Source organism: Pipistrellus hanaki (genome assembly GCF_964339955.1).
Source record: "Pipistrellus hanaki genome assembly, chromosome: X".
In the NCBI taxonomy this organism is placed as follows: domain Eukaryota; kingdom Metazoa; phylum Chordata; class Mammalia; order Chiroptera; family Vespertilionidae; genus Pipistrellus; species Pipistrellus hanaki.
Window position 1 is genome coordinate 6,210,835 of NC_140524.1, and position 14,214 is coordinate 6,225,048.

The following is a 14,214-nucleotide window of genomic DNA, read 5'->3' on the forward strand; positions in this document are numbered from 1 at the left end:
TCTACCACTAGCCTAAGGGCTAAGGTTTTTTCCTTCAGTGCCAAGAATGAGTATACTAAAGAATAGAAAGGAACGTCACAATGCTATAAGTTAACTAAATAATGTAACTTCTTGGTTATTGTATTTCCAGTTGCTGCTATAGAATCTTCCATCATTGCCTTAGGCATCTTTGGAATAGAGTTCATATACTCACTCTGAACCCAGATGCCTGAGTTCCAACCAGTCCATGGGTCTCAAGGCATGAAATACTGTGGGTTTTTATTTTATTTTGTTTTGTTTGTTTTTGGTTTAGTGCCTTTCTAGGCAGCCAACCGTATTCATCCTTTCACCAAACATCTATTGAACACCTATTGTGTGCCAAACACTGTAGTGAGTATTGAAGGTATAAAGACACATAAAATACAATTCTCTCCCTTTGATAGACTTACAGTTCCACACACAGATCTCCCTTCAAGATAAATCCACAAACAAGTCACTCAAATATGGAGTAATAAGTGTGATGATTAGATGCCTGGATAAAATGCTAACTGAGAAGAGGAATAGTCTATCATTGCCCAGGGAACCATAAAATTGTTCACAGAGGAAGTGACATTTCAGATATGTTTGAAAGAAGGAAAAGTCATTCTGGGCCTAAGTAATAGCATTTGCAAAGATACAGAAATAAAAGGGGAAATAGAGTTTTCAAGAATCTGCAAGAAGTTCGGTTTTATTGAAGCAATGTCAGATGATTTTGCTAGCAAGGGAAATTAGTGATGACAAAGGACTTCCCTATGTTATGCTAAAGCACTTATATTTAGTATTGAATATTTTGGGGCAGAATTACTAACAATTTTCAAAGTTCACTCCAACAAGTACATGGAGGACAGTTTGGAAGGAGACAAGAATGGATGCAAGAAGACTAATTAGAAGGCTGTTGCAAAAATGCAAATGAGGGGTGACAAGAGCCTAATAAAAGCAGTGACAGTATAAATAATGAGGAAGGAATATGATTAAAAGGAAATTCCAAAGACCATTATAATAGTATTTTGTGGCTAATTAGATGTGGTTACTGGGGAGAAAGAAACATTTTATGTAACTACCGGATTTCTAGTTTAGGTGACTTGATAGATGATAGTGCCATTAATAGATATCCATAGATAATTCAATATATGTGTCTACAGTAGAGGAGAGGTGTGTATGTTGGAGATAAAAATATATGTATCATCAATGTGGTAGTTGAAGCCATGGGAGTGGATATTTCCCTGGGAAGTTTGTAGAAACATGAAAAGGGGCATTATGAATAGGACCTCTAGAAATAGTAACCTTTAAGGGATAGACACAGGAAGATAAGTTGTTTAAGGAAGAGAATGAATAATAAGAGAGATAGGAAGAAAATGTGGAGAGATGGGTATCAGATGCTTGGAGAGATGTGGTCAAGAAAGATAATGACAGGAGGAGGGTTCACTTAATTCAGTACTTGGGGTATTGGTGACTTTAAAGAGAACATATTTAGTAGCAGGGTGCCAGAAGCAGCATAGGCAAAGTAAGCTGAGACACAAATCAGATGAAAGGAAATGAGGGGTGCAGATTATCCCTTTTTTAACTTTGAAATAAGAATTTAAAAATATTTCAATAACAGCAAACCTTGCTCTAAGGGTCTGTTGTACACTGACGTAGGTACATAATCAAAATGATTAGCAGCAAATGCTTTCTTAATCTATATCTAATATTGCATGCTTTTTGTATATTGTGCTGTAGTTTTTCTAACATATACATAAATAAAGACCTAATGAGGGTGTTCTTTGTTTCTGAAAGGATGAGCAATCAATTACAGTTTTGGAGATCCCTTATGAAGAGTAAGGCCCACAGACCTACTGACTCCTTTGGTTCTAGAAAAGCTTTTATCTGCCTAAAACCAGCCCCACTTCTTGCCCAGAGGGAATGTTATCCTGTAGGACATGAAGCTCTCTTAGAAGCATCTGAAATTACACATGCTGGGAACACTCTTCTGTCTGTGTACCTTTACTGGGCTTGGCAGAAAGACTTCTATTCAAATCAAGACTGGGGAGCACTCCTGAGTTTATTAGGGATCTTCAGGGTAGTGATGAAAATTAAATTATGAAATCCATGCAGTGCCAATGTTGCTCAATCCCTTTTTTTAGAAAATTCTGGCACATCTGGGGGGAGATGTCTGATTTGCACTATCAGTGATGGTAATTCATTGATAGTGAGCCAAGGAGTGAGATAATAATAATGGACCACTTTTATTAAATAGGCAGGCACTTTATACCAATTAAGTAAATTACTGTTTCCCAGGACACAGATATGGAAACTAATTCAGACTTGAGTGACTTGCCCTGACAGATTAGTTTTTTAAGAAGTGTGGTGCCAAGCTAGCATGGCTCAGTGGTTGAGCATTGAACTATGAACCAGGAGGTGACAGTTTGATTCCTGGTCAGAGTATATGCCCAAGTTGTGGTCTCGATCTTCCATGGGGGGGTGTGCAGGAGGCAGCCAATCAATGATTCTCTCTCATCATTGATGTTTCTATTTCTCTCTCCCTCTCCCTTCCTCTCTGAAATCAATAAAAATATATTTGAAAAGAAGAAATGTGGTGGTGAAGGGAAAGAAATAGCTATGGAGAAGACAGGTTTGGTTTGCCATTCACCTGAATTCTTATCTGAACCTTGTCCCTAGAGATGGAGGATGCGTGCCTGGCCCAATGTTTGGAAGTCCTGGAGAGGGATAAGAGGTGAAGGTGGCAGGTTCCCCTAACTTTGAGGTGCTTATGTGTTGTTTGATGAGACAAGAAACAAACATATAGAAAAGTGAAGAATAGGTGGTGCTTTTAAAGCTGGATTGTAAAGCAGGTGCTTGGAACTAGGAATGCATTTTGTATCAGGAACTTGCTAAAGATGTGTACATTAATAGATGCATTCATAAATCATATTTGCTTCTTGATACAGCTGAAATGCTGTATATTTGTAATGACAACTAGTATGAGAATATTGTTGTACTAATAATTAAGTAAAATGAACTGTAATGTTAAAAAAAAGGTGTGGATTTTATGCTGGTACTCGAAGAGAAGCTGGTTTAATTAGGAATGGGATAAAGTAAGATGAAGGTTTTAGTTGAGATTCTGGTTAGGACTTTTGGCAGCTTCAAGGATATTAGAGGAGGCTGCATGATTTTAAAAATCATGTTTAATTTCATATTAAAGCATATGGCTCTTCATTCTTTCAGTTGGTTGCATCAGCACTACTCTTATACACATCAACCATAGTTGGAGTTTTTGGCTGAATCATGAATGAAACAAAGAAGAAAATGATAAAGCCACTATAAATTCTTGGCTGCCTGGGAATAGTAATTGTTTTTCACTTCCTAAATACCTTGTCCTTATTTTTCATTCAGCCTATTTTCTCAATACAAGGATCTAGTCACATATTTGCCCCAATTTTGGACTTGGAATTGCCCTTTCCTAGATTTTTTAATCTTCTCTTTTTATCTGGAACTCCTGGTTTGACTTCTACCCATTTTAACACCTAAACTATAGGCCTGGTGCATGAAAATTTGTGCAATGGAGTGAGGGGTGTTCCTCAGCCCAGCCCATACCCTCTCACAGTCTGGGAACCTTCAGGGGATGTCCTCTGTGGGAGGCAACCAGCAGGCCCATCATGGGGCAGCGCTGGCCACCGCCACCCCCCCATTGCCATTCCACTGCCACTGGTTGCTGCCACCTTCCACTCCTCCTATCACCATCTCCTCCATCTACCTATTGGCACAGGCCTTGGTTGGCCTGGTGCTGCCTGCTTGCTACCGGCTCCAATTTGCCCCCCTCCCACTTGCCAACCGGTCCTTCTGCTGTTCAGTTGATTTGCATATTACTCTTTAATGATATAGGATTCTGTTCTCTCTTATGAAATTCCCAACAGATGCCCAACATGACCACATGATCTTTGCTGCTCCTACTTTTCTTGAATTATCAGCAGCTGTACTTGTAAATTCCTACCCTTGCCCATTTTGATCCTAATTTTGGTAAGGAAAGTTGAGAATCTTTTGGGTCAGTGGAAAAGGGCCAGAAGAGAAAGAGCAAGTGAGTTTGAGGATATGGGAATATTTATGAAAAAAATACCAAAAGAAGAAATATGAGCAGTGGAATAGAAATATATAATAGTACTCCTGAGTAGAAAGGGGGAAAAAGTGTATGGTAGAATATTTCAGATAAGAAAGCTGTGTTATTCTATAGAGAGGTCTTGATGTGGGTAATGGTGTGAAACTGATTGTTCTAAAATTTAAAGAGAGTATTCATGCATCAAAAATAAATTAATAGTGCTAAAGAAATTTGTAGATTTGTAGATTCAAGTGAGGCAAAATGATCAGAAATAAGAGAGGGTATAATATTGGTCTTCAAGGATGAATAGAACTCACTCAGAATAAGAAATAAGGGGAAAAGAAAAAGCAGCATTTGAATATAGGCAGCAATTTCAGATATAAGAAAAGGTCCTTCTGATTGAAATGTAGTTTCTTTGTGGAGATAGCTGATGGTAAAGTTTGCAAGTTAGAATGGAGCTAGATTGTGGCCTTAAGTTTCAGTTCAAAGTGTTAACAATTTTTCACATAAGGAATGAAGAACTAGTGATTTTTTCTTAAGCAATAATAGTGACATATTCAAAGTGGAGGTTTATGAGACTTAGATCAACTGTGGTTGCGAAGATAAATCAGAGTGGATAGAGGATTGAGCAAGTGAGACCAGATGTGAGGTAGAAGCCTTGACTTGAGTTAATATTAGGAGGTGGTAGAAAAAGGAGAAATGCAAGAGAAATTACCAAAATTTTGTAACTAATTGGATGGAGATAAGGACAAAAAATGGGAGTAGTTAATAATGACAATGAGGTTTAACTAGAGCAAAGTATAAATTGTAAGAAAGGAATTTATCATAGGAAAACAACTATACACATGCACAAGTTGTTCACTGTGGCCTTGTGTGGAATGGCAAAAAATTGGAAACAATCTAAAGGTCTGTATTAGGATAAACAATGATAGATATTGTAATAAACAATTCTAAAACCTCAATGATTTAACACTATAAAGATACTAGAGGCCCAATGCACAAAATTCATTCATGAATAGGGTCCCTAGGCCTGGTTGGTGATCAGTGCCTATCTGAGGGGTGGCTGGTGGGGCGATTGGGGGGTCCCCTGCTGGCACCTGCCTTGGCCAGCCTGGCATCGCCCACTTGCTGGCCCTGTCCCCCGCTGTCACTGGTCACCTCCCTCTGCAGGACAACTGGCGGTACACCCGCCTTGGCTGGCCTGGGGCCTGTGGGCTGGGGCCAGCTCCTGCATTGAGTGTCTGCCCCCTGGTGATCAGTGAGCATCATAGTGACCGGTCATTCTGCTGTTTGGTCGATTTGCATATTAGGCTTTTATTATATTGGATTGCTCACTTGGCAGTCCAATGTGGTCAATGAGGAGAGGGATCATCTGCTCCATAAAGAGGTCCAATTTCCCCAATCTCATAATACCACCATTGTTCCCACGTGGCCCCCGTGATTACTATGGAAGGGTAAGAAAGCAGAGGAATTTGTTGCAGATTTTAGCACCCAGGCTTAGAAATAGAATGTATCACTTACTTCTACTTTCCGTAGTCCAGAACTAGTTCTATTGCCCCACTGTGATTTTTGTGTGTGTGCCCAGGAGGAAAATAGTGTGGTTTGCTGAACACATAGAAGTGTTTCTAACACAAGGTCCTTAGATAGCAACTGCCTAAATAAACGATGGGTGCCTTTTGTATGAACTACTATTCAGATAACAAATGAACTAACAAAACAAAACAAAAAAGAAACTCATAGGTACACAGACAACAGAATGGTCACTACCAGAGGGGAAGGGAGTGGGGGAGGGTGAACTGGATAAAGGGAGTCTAATATGTGGTAGTGGAAGGAAACTAGATTTTTGTTGGTAAGCATGCAACAGAGTATACATATTTCTAATTGTAATGTTATACAATTTAAATTTATATAATGTTATAACCAACATTACATCAATAGATTTAATTTAAAAATAATTAAATATATCTGTATATGTTTACATGGAAAAATCTACAGAATATTTTGTTGATTAAAAAGAACAATTTAGCCGGGACCGGTTTGGCTCAGTGGATAGAGCATCAGCCTGCAGACTGAAGGGTCCCGGGTTCGATTCCAGGCAAGGGCATGTACCTTGGTTGCGGGCACATCCCCAGTAGGGGGTGTGCAAGAAGCAGCTGATCGATGATTCTCTCTCATCGATGTTTCTAACTCTCTATCCCTCTCTCTTCCTCTCTGTGAAGAATCAATAAAATATATTTTTAAAAATAAATAAATAAAAATAAAAGAACAATTTAACAATGATACAGTATAATATGATAGCACTGAGATGTGAAAAAACAACAATGTCTTATCTAAGTACATATTTTGTATATGTATGCAAACGTGTAGAAAAATATCTAGAAGAATACCAAAACTCAAACTGTCAACAATGATTATTTTTGAAGACGACAGGAATGGACCTTGATTATTGGTGGTATGCAAAGTGGACCTTATCTGTAACTTTAAAAGTTTTCACAAGGAAAATGAATTCATATATTAGTGTATGATTAAAATTTATATAAAAAGACATATTTGGAGGTGTGTAAGTTGGTTTATTTGTTTCTAAAAAGCATTTCGGTGTGAATTTAGTTTTTACTTGTTGAATTTAAAGAGCTAATGGAATATAAAGGTTGTTGTTGGTTATTGGGGTCTAGCTGGCAGCTAGAGATGCAGGTTTGGAGCTCTGAGGAGAAGCTAGAGTTAGAGATGTTAATTTGAAAGAAGTTTTTTCAAAGAGAAGTACCGATGCTTTAAGAATGTAAAGAACCTCAAAGGCAATGCTCCTCAAAGCACCAATTCATACAAGAGGAGACCCTTGCCGAAACCGGTTTGGCTCAGTGGATAGAGTGTCAGCCTGCGGACTCAAGGATCCCGGGTTCGATTTCGGTCAAGGGCATGTACCTGGGTTGTGGGCATATCCCCAGTAGGGGTGTGCAGGAGGCAGCTCATTGATGTTACTCTCTCGTCGATGTTTCTAACTTTCTATCCCTCTCCCTTCCCCTTGTGGCAGACTGTAAACCAATACATTGTTTCTTCACCAAGAAAGCTTTTGTCTCCAAAGTGTGTCAGCAGAACTAATCTATGTACTTAGTGATTAGTGATTGACATTCTGTACAAACTTCTTATCTCAGCGTGAATCAGGACTAAGAGTTTGCTGATGGGCACATGGGCACAGGTACATGGACTATGGTTTGAGTTGAAGTGATTTATGAAAGAGAGAATCTAGAAATATAAGGATGTTAAATGTGAAACTTGGGATATGACCCCATTTAGAGGGGATAGGGGGAGGAAAAGAGAAAGAATAAGACACTACACTAACATATAGTGTTCCTGAAGTAAAGTGAGAGAAACTTTCAGTGAAAAGAAAGTGATTAACAGTATAACATGCCACAAAGAAATGAAGAATGAGAGAAGAAAAGCCACTGGAGTTGACTGTGTGTGTGTGTGTCTGTGTGTGTGTGTGTGTGTGTGTGTGTGTGCACATATGCGCCCACATGGGTACATACATGTGGTTACTTATGCTTGGGAAGGCCTATAGTATTATTTTGTGTCAGGAACTGTCATATGCTCTAAAAGTATTATTTCATTTAATGAGTTTACTGATATGGCTTTTATAAGTTGATGACATTAAAATTTCTTAAAGTTAAAAAAAGTAGAAGAATATAGGAGAGTGATGGGGATAGAAGCCAGAGTACAGAGGTTAAGAAAAGGGCAAGTAGACGAAGATAGGCAGTTGTTGCAGAGAAGACAGACAATTGATACAAAGAAGGAAACAGAATATTGGGTAGAAATGTAGGGAGCAGGGAATTCTAAGGAGCTCACTAACGTCTTTAATTTCAATAAGGTGGGAGGCAATATTGAACAGAGAACATATGTGATTGATACTATGGGGATGCAATCGGGGAGCCCAAAGCTATTCATAAAATGACTTCAGTGTAATTTTTTACCTCTTCTATCAAGGCTCAGAAGGACAGAAATTGCAAATGCAGAAGGCAAGGGTTACTTGTGTATTGGCAAAAGGTTAAGGTATTGAGATATTGATGCTACCAACTCTTCAGCCACTTCTTATTAATCTTGAATTATAATAGGTTGGTTTCTCTCAAGACTCCATGTCAAATAGACAATTGTGACAGTTAAAAATATCTCCTCCAGACTGAGATGTCATTGATGTGTTGACAGAAAAAGCTTTGGAGGCTTCCAGCTCTACTCTTACCCCAAATAAATCTGAAGAGAAAACCAATTCATGTAAGTAGGTCTATGAGTACATCGTCTCTGCCCCTCCATAAATTCCTTTAACACAGAAAGAATGGATGGGAGCCTGTCTGACCTTCAAAGAGACTTAAGATTGGGTAGGACTCACTGTGGGGTAAAAGTATCACAGTACAAGGGACAATTGAAGAGATTATACTGGGGAATGAAAGACCAAGCTTGACTGGTTAATAGTAATACCAAGATATAGGCACCAAGCTCGGGGATCATAAAATTCCCAATAGTATTTGTAGTGTGACTCTCAAATAACTTCTATGCAGATTATGTTCAGCTAGTAAGCACTGGAAATTTCAGATATTCACAGGTTCTTATCTCCATTTAAGTCCTTGAATAGTTTTAAATCCACTGTACATTCTTTCCCACCTGTCCCTGTGTTTCCTCTGTCCTTTTGCTACCTTTCTTTTATATCTTTTTCTGGATACATTTAAATTTTAATACATACAGAGAAAGAGCACTTCTGGACAAAGTTGTGGGCAAAGGCAGTGAATTGGCTATGTTAATATTGGACTAGGAAGTCAGTTCTGGCACTAACTGGCTATGTAACATTGGAGAAATGCCTTCCCTCCTTGGACTTCAAGTTCTATATCTTTAAAAGGAAGATCTTGAAGTAGATCAACTAAGAATGTATATTAGAAGAAATAGAAAGTATGTTTTCTGAAAATCTGAATGCCTAAGCCCCCTTGTTGTACTCTCAGTAGATATCCAGGTATCTGTGATCTTGAAAAGTGACCAAGCTGATTCTAATGCATAACTCAAATTGAGAAGCACTAACAATAAGAGACTGTTCAAGGATTTTTGAGCTCTAATGTTATCTGAAAAGATGAGGATTCTTTCACTCCCTGGTAAGGAAGTGATCTATTGTTTACAAAATTCGGTATTGGGCACCTGGGACAGTAATATAAAATTTCCACATTTTCAATATACAAATGTGTTTTGAAAGACTTAGAAGCTAACACAGAGAGATGTTCAACTGCATTTCTCAAAGAAATATCAAAATATGAAAAGAAACTGGGAAGAATAAAAGCAAGACTTTCTTGAGGGGATGACTATAGAGATGTGTCAGTGATAGGCCCAGCCCTCAAGAAGCCTGAGGTTGGTGTCTTACTTTTTCTTAGCTTGGTGACACTTGAAAAGGACTCTTTAATTTACTGACACTCAGGAATTGCTTTGAGGTATTATTGTAAGGGATATTTGCAGTATGAGGAGCCTTTGCCAAAGAATTACATTGAAACCAATGTTTATGGGAAATTTTGTGGAAAAAATTGCTGACCAGGATATTAAAATCTGGTTTTTGGAGTGCTTCTGATAGTGTGGAGAGAACTAAATAATTGAGAGTCTATAGTGGAAATGGATATCTGCTATGGACATTAATCATAGGCCAGAGGGCCTTAAGAAGCACAGGGGAAAGAGGTTTTGCATAAGCCCTATGTGATACACTGTTACCTTCAATGGTAGCTAGACTAGAGATAAGAGTTTAGGAAGGTCAACATGAATGTTCCAGGGTGCAGAATTCTTAAGCATGGACTTTAGTCAGTGGGAAAACTCTGAAGGTTCACGTATTCAAGCTTCATTCTTTATAAAATAAATTGATGGTGAGGTAGTATTTTATAGTTGTGCCACTGAAAGGAAAAGTCCATCCAGACAAGTGGACTCACTGTTAAAACAGACATTCGCCATGTCTCCCGTTAGTTCCCAAATCCCCAAGGTGTAAGCTCAGGCCTGAACTAGTGCCAACAATATGGTTTGGACATGACTAGAAAAACCCAAAGCACCCTCCAGGGTTAGCTGTTTGCCATTATGGTCCCAGTGACCAGGCAAGAGAAGATTCTCCCCTAGAGCCTTCTCATGGTGCACACAGTAGCTGCATAGTCTCTGGATGAAGAGTGGCTTACAGCTTTTCATGATTGGAAAGATAAGTTTCTTGCTCTAAAAAAGGAACCTACTTTGTGCTTTTCAGTAAGCAAAACTACAGTCTCTCAGCTTCCATACTCTCCTATTTAAAATGCAGTTGCGCAAACTGAAACCAGTTTGGCTCAGTGGATAAAGAGCATTGGCCTGTGGACTGAAAGGTCCCAGGTTGGATTCTGGTCAAGGGCATGTACCTTGGTTGCGGGCACATCCCCAGTAGGGAGTGTGCAAGAGGCAGCTGGTCGATGATTCTCTCTCATCGATGTTTCTAACTCTCTATCCTTCTCTCTTCCTCTCTGTAAAAAATCAATAAAATATATTTTTTAAAAATAAAATGCAGTTGCTCTTCCCTAGCCGCTTTGGCTCAGTGGATAGAGCATTGGCCCGAGGACTGAAAGATCCCAGGTCCTATTTCAGTCAAGGGTGCATACCTGGGTTGCAGGCTCCATCCCTAGCCCTGACCAGGGCACATGTAGGAAGTAACCAGTCAATGTGTCCCTCTCACATCCGTGTTTCTCTCCCTTTCCCTTCCACTCTCTTTAAAAAACAAAACAAAACCAATGGAAAAATGTTATCAGGTGAGAATTAACAACAACACAATTTCTAAAACTAAATAAATAATAAAATAAAATGCGGTCATACCTTATTATCATCTAAAATCTCTTGAGTTGCTTTTAGATGTTCTTTGAGAATCAACTCCCGTTTAGGGGTTTTGTGCAGTGATTCTTAGCAACGTTAACATCACCTGGGAACTTGTTAGATATGCAAATTCTCAGGTTCCACACAGGACTAAACTGTAGGGAGGAAGTCTAGTAACCTAAGTCTTACCAACTGCTCTAGGTCATTCTGATGCATGCTAGGGTTTGAGTACCCCTGGTATAATAAAATAAATTTGGGCTTTGAAGTCTGACAGGCTTGGGTTTGACCTGGTCTCTACTAGTATACTATTGTATTTTAGTAACCTTGAGTAAGGAGAACAACTAATTATTTATTGAGCAATAGAGTACTATTTACCAGATACTTTCAAGGAAGTGTATGTGTGTGTGTGTGTGTAGTTATATATTATTTTTACCCTCACTTTAGAGATTGGGAAGCTGAGCCTCTGAATGGTTGAGTTGCCTAAGATCTCACAGTCTGAGCTTTTAAACTTCTACTAGTACTTAATTTGAGCCTCAGTTTTCTTATTTGTAAAATGGAGCTATACTATCCTACTTTGAAGAGTTTGGAGAAATAGAAGTAATATATCTTGGGACCAATTCTTACTCTGTAGTCCAGCTCAGATGATGCTTTTAGAAAGAATCTTTCTGTAGAATCTACTGTATAGTTGCTGCTTTTCCACAATGGTATCACCAACAGTGTAACCCGAGTAGCAGGAGAGATATGCAACTGCAAGAAGAGCTTGGAGGTGACAGAGAGCCTGCCATGCTTCATGATTTGCAGCTTTAATCCAGGCTGAATCTTTTCCTTACCATCCCCACCTTTCATCCAGGCCTAAAGAAGCTAAGGAAAGTAGCCCTCTCTCTGGAAACTCCTCCCCTGCAGTGATTTAGGTAAGCCCCAAGAGATCATCTTACTGGGAAATTGGCAATGTGCTCTACTACCTCATCAGTGAGTCCTGGTGGAAACAAGATTGAAAGAGGCCTCTCCCCCAAATCTATCCAGCAAACAGTTTGGAGATCCATACTCTGCTAGTGGAAACAAGAGGTGACATGGGTTATTGCTTCTATTTCACCTGAGGAGAAGGAATAAGATAGATGCCTTCCTATGATTTCTAATGAAAAATTGCCATGGAGAACAGGCCTGACTTCTGCCTATTGCCTGTTGGCAGTCAACAAATAGCTACTGGATTGCTCTCAACATTATTGTGGCCCTTTTCCCAGTTGCTTTCCCTATCTTAGTGTTGCACACAGTAGATACATAGTTCATTCGTTCATTTAATCATTGTTAGTTGAGCATCTATAACATGCCAGGCACTATTCCTAGGTTCTGGAGAACCAGAGTTATCACACACACACACACACACACACACACACACACACACACACACCACGAATGCTTGTTGAACTAAATTAAATTGAATCAGATTGAATTGCTCAGCCCTGGGCAAGACACTGAGCTAATTCAGCACTGAAAAGGATCCCAACTGATTTCCACAATAATTTATTTCATGAATATTTATTAAGCACTTACTCTGTATGAGGCACTATTCTAGTTGTCAAGGGTATAGCAGTGTATAAGGCCTTTGATTAAATAGAACTTACTTTCTTTTTTTAAAATATATTTTATTGATTTTGTACAGAGAGGAAGGGAGAGATATAGAGTTAGAAACATCGATGTGAGAGAGTCATCGATCAGCTGCCTCTTGCACACCCCCTACTGGGGATATGCCTGCAACCAAGGTACATGCCCTTGACCGGAATTGAACCCGGGACCTTTCAGTCCCCAAGCCTATGCTCTATCCGTTGAGCCAAACCAGTTTCGGCTAGAACTTACTTTCTTAAAGAGGAAGTAAGCAATTCTATAAAAAAGATAAGGTAATGATTTTGAAAGTAACCAGTGTTGGGATGGAGGTTTGCTTTAAAGTAGATGCGGAATGGTATTTGACTTCAGACCAGAAAGATAAGAAGGAACCAGCCCTGGAAAGATCTAAGGAAAGAGAATTCCAGGCAAAGGGAATGGTATTTTCAAAGTCTAATTTGGCAATAGCTTGGCTCATTGGGTTTCTTTCTCCGAAAGAAAATTGGAGCAAGGTGGAGAATACTTAAGAGAGGTAGGTAGAGATTGAGTCATCCAGGGTAGGGATTTTGGATTTTTGGTTCTCATGTGATGTGAAGTCATTAGACAGTTTTAAGCAGTGGACATACATGGTATGACTTATGTTTTCATGAGACCACTCTGGTAAGCTGTGTGGAAAGTATATGAGAAAGCATAGAGAAGCTGGGAGACCCGTGAAGTAACGATGGCAATGTTCCATTTAAATTTTTAAAATTGTGACAAGATAAGTATGAAATATAAGCAACAAATTAGGACAACTTGAATATGCATGCTTTGAGTTTAAATTAGTGGCTTGCAAAAGTGTCAGATTATGTTCATTTTGCTGCCTCTCATCTCAGTTAACTGGGTCCCATTCAGGTTAGAGCTGAGACTGAAAAGGTCTCTCTACTTTACAACTCTTTTTTCGTGTGTGTGTGTGTGTGTGTGTGTGTGTGTGTGTGTAAGACACTGTGACATCTCAGTGTATTTACATCTAGTTCTTTAAAATTAATTCTGGCCCTACCTAATATACACTGAGTGGCCAGATTATTATGATCTCTGAACACATAATAATATGGCTACTTAATATATGTATATATTAGATGCCATTGCAAGAAGAGATTCGTGCAATAGGCCTTCCTTCCCTTGGCTTTCAGCACCAGTTTTCCTCTGGCAGCCAGGACCCAGACCTTCGCTCTGGCCGGAGTCTGTCTTCTTCATCTTTGTTGCAGACTCCAGAGTCTGCTGTCTTCATCTTCATCGCAGCCAGAGTACCACCCCTGTAGATCCCTTTGCCCTCTGCCCTCCCTCTCATAGCAAGCATCCTTCCCTGCCTGGCCACTCCGAGCCTGGAGCAGCTGGGCGGCTGACATCTTTGTCCATTTAATTTGCATATTCTCTCCTGATTGGCTGGTGGGCATAGCGGAGTGATGGTTAATTTGCATGTTTCTCTTTTATTAATATATATACCTATTAGAGGCCCAGTGCATGAATTCATGCATGGGTGAGGTCTGGCCAGCCTGGTGAGGGGGAGGGGACATGGGCGGTTGCTGGTCAAACTCTGGTCACGGGGACAATGTGCATATTAACCTTTTATTATATAGGATACACACTGAGTGGCCAGATTATTATGCATTCAGAGATCATAATAATCTGGCCACTCAGTGTATATTCCA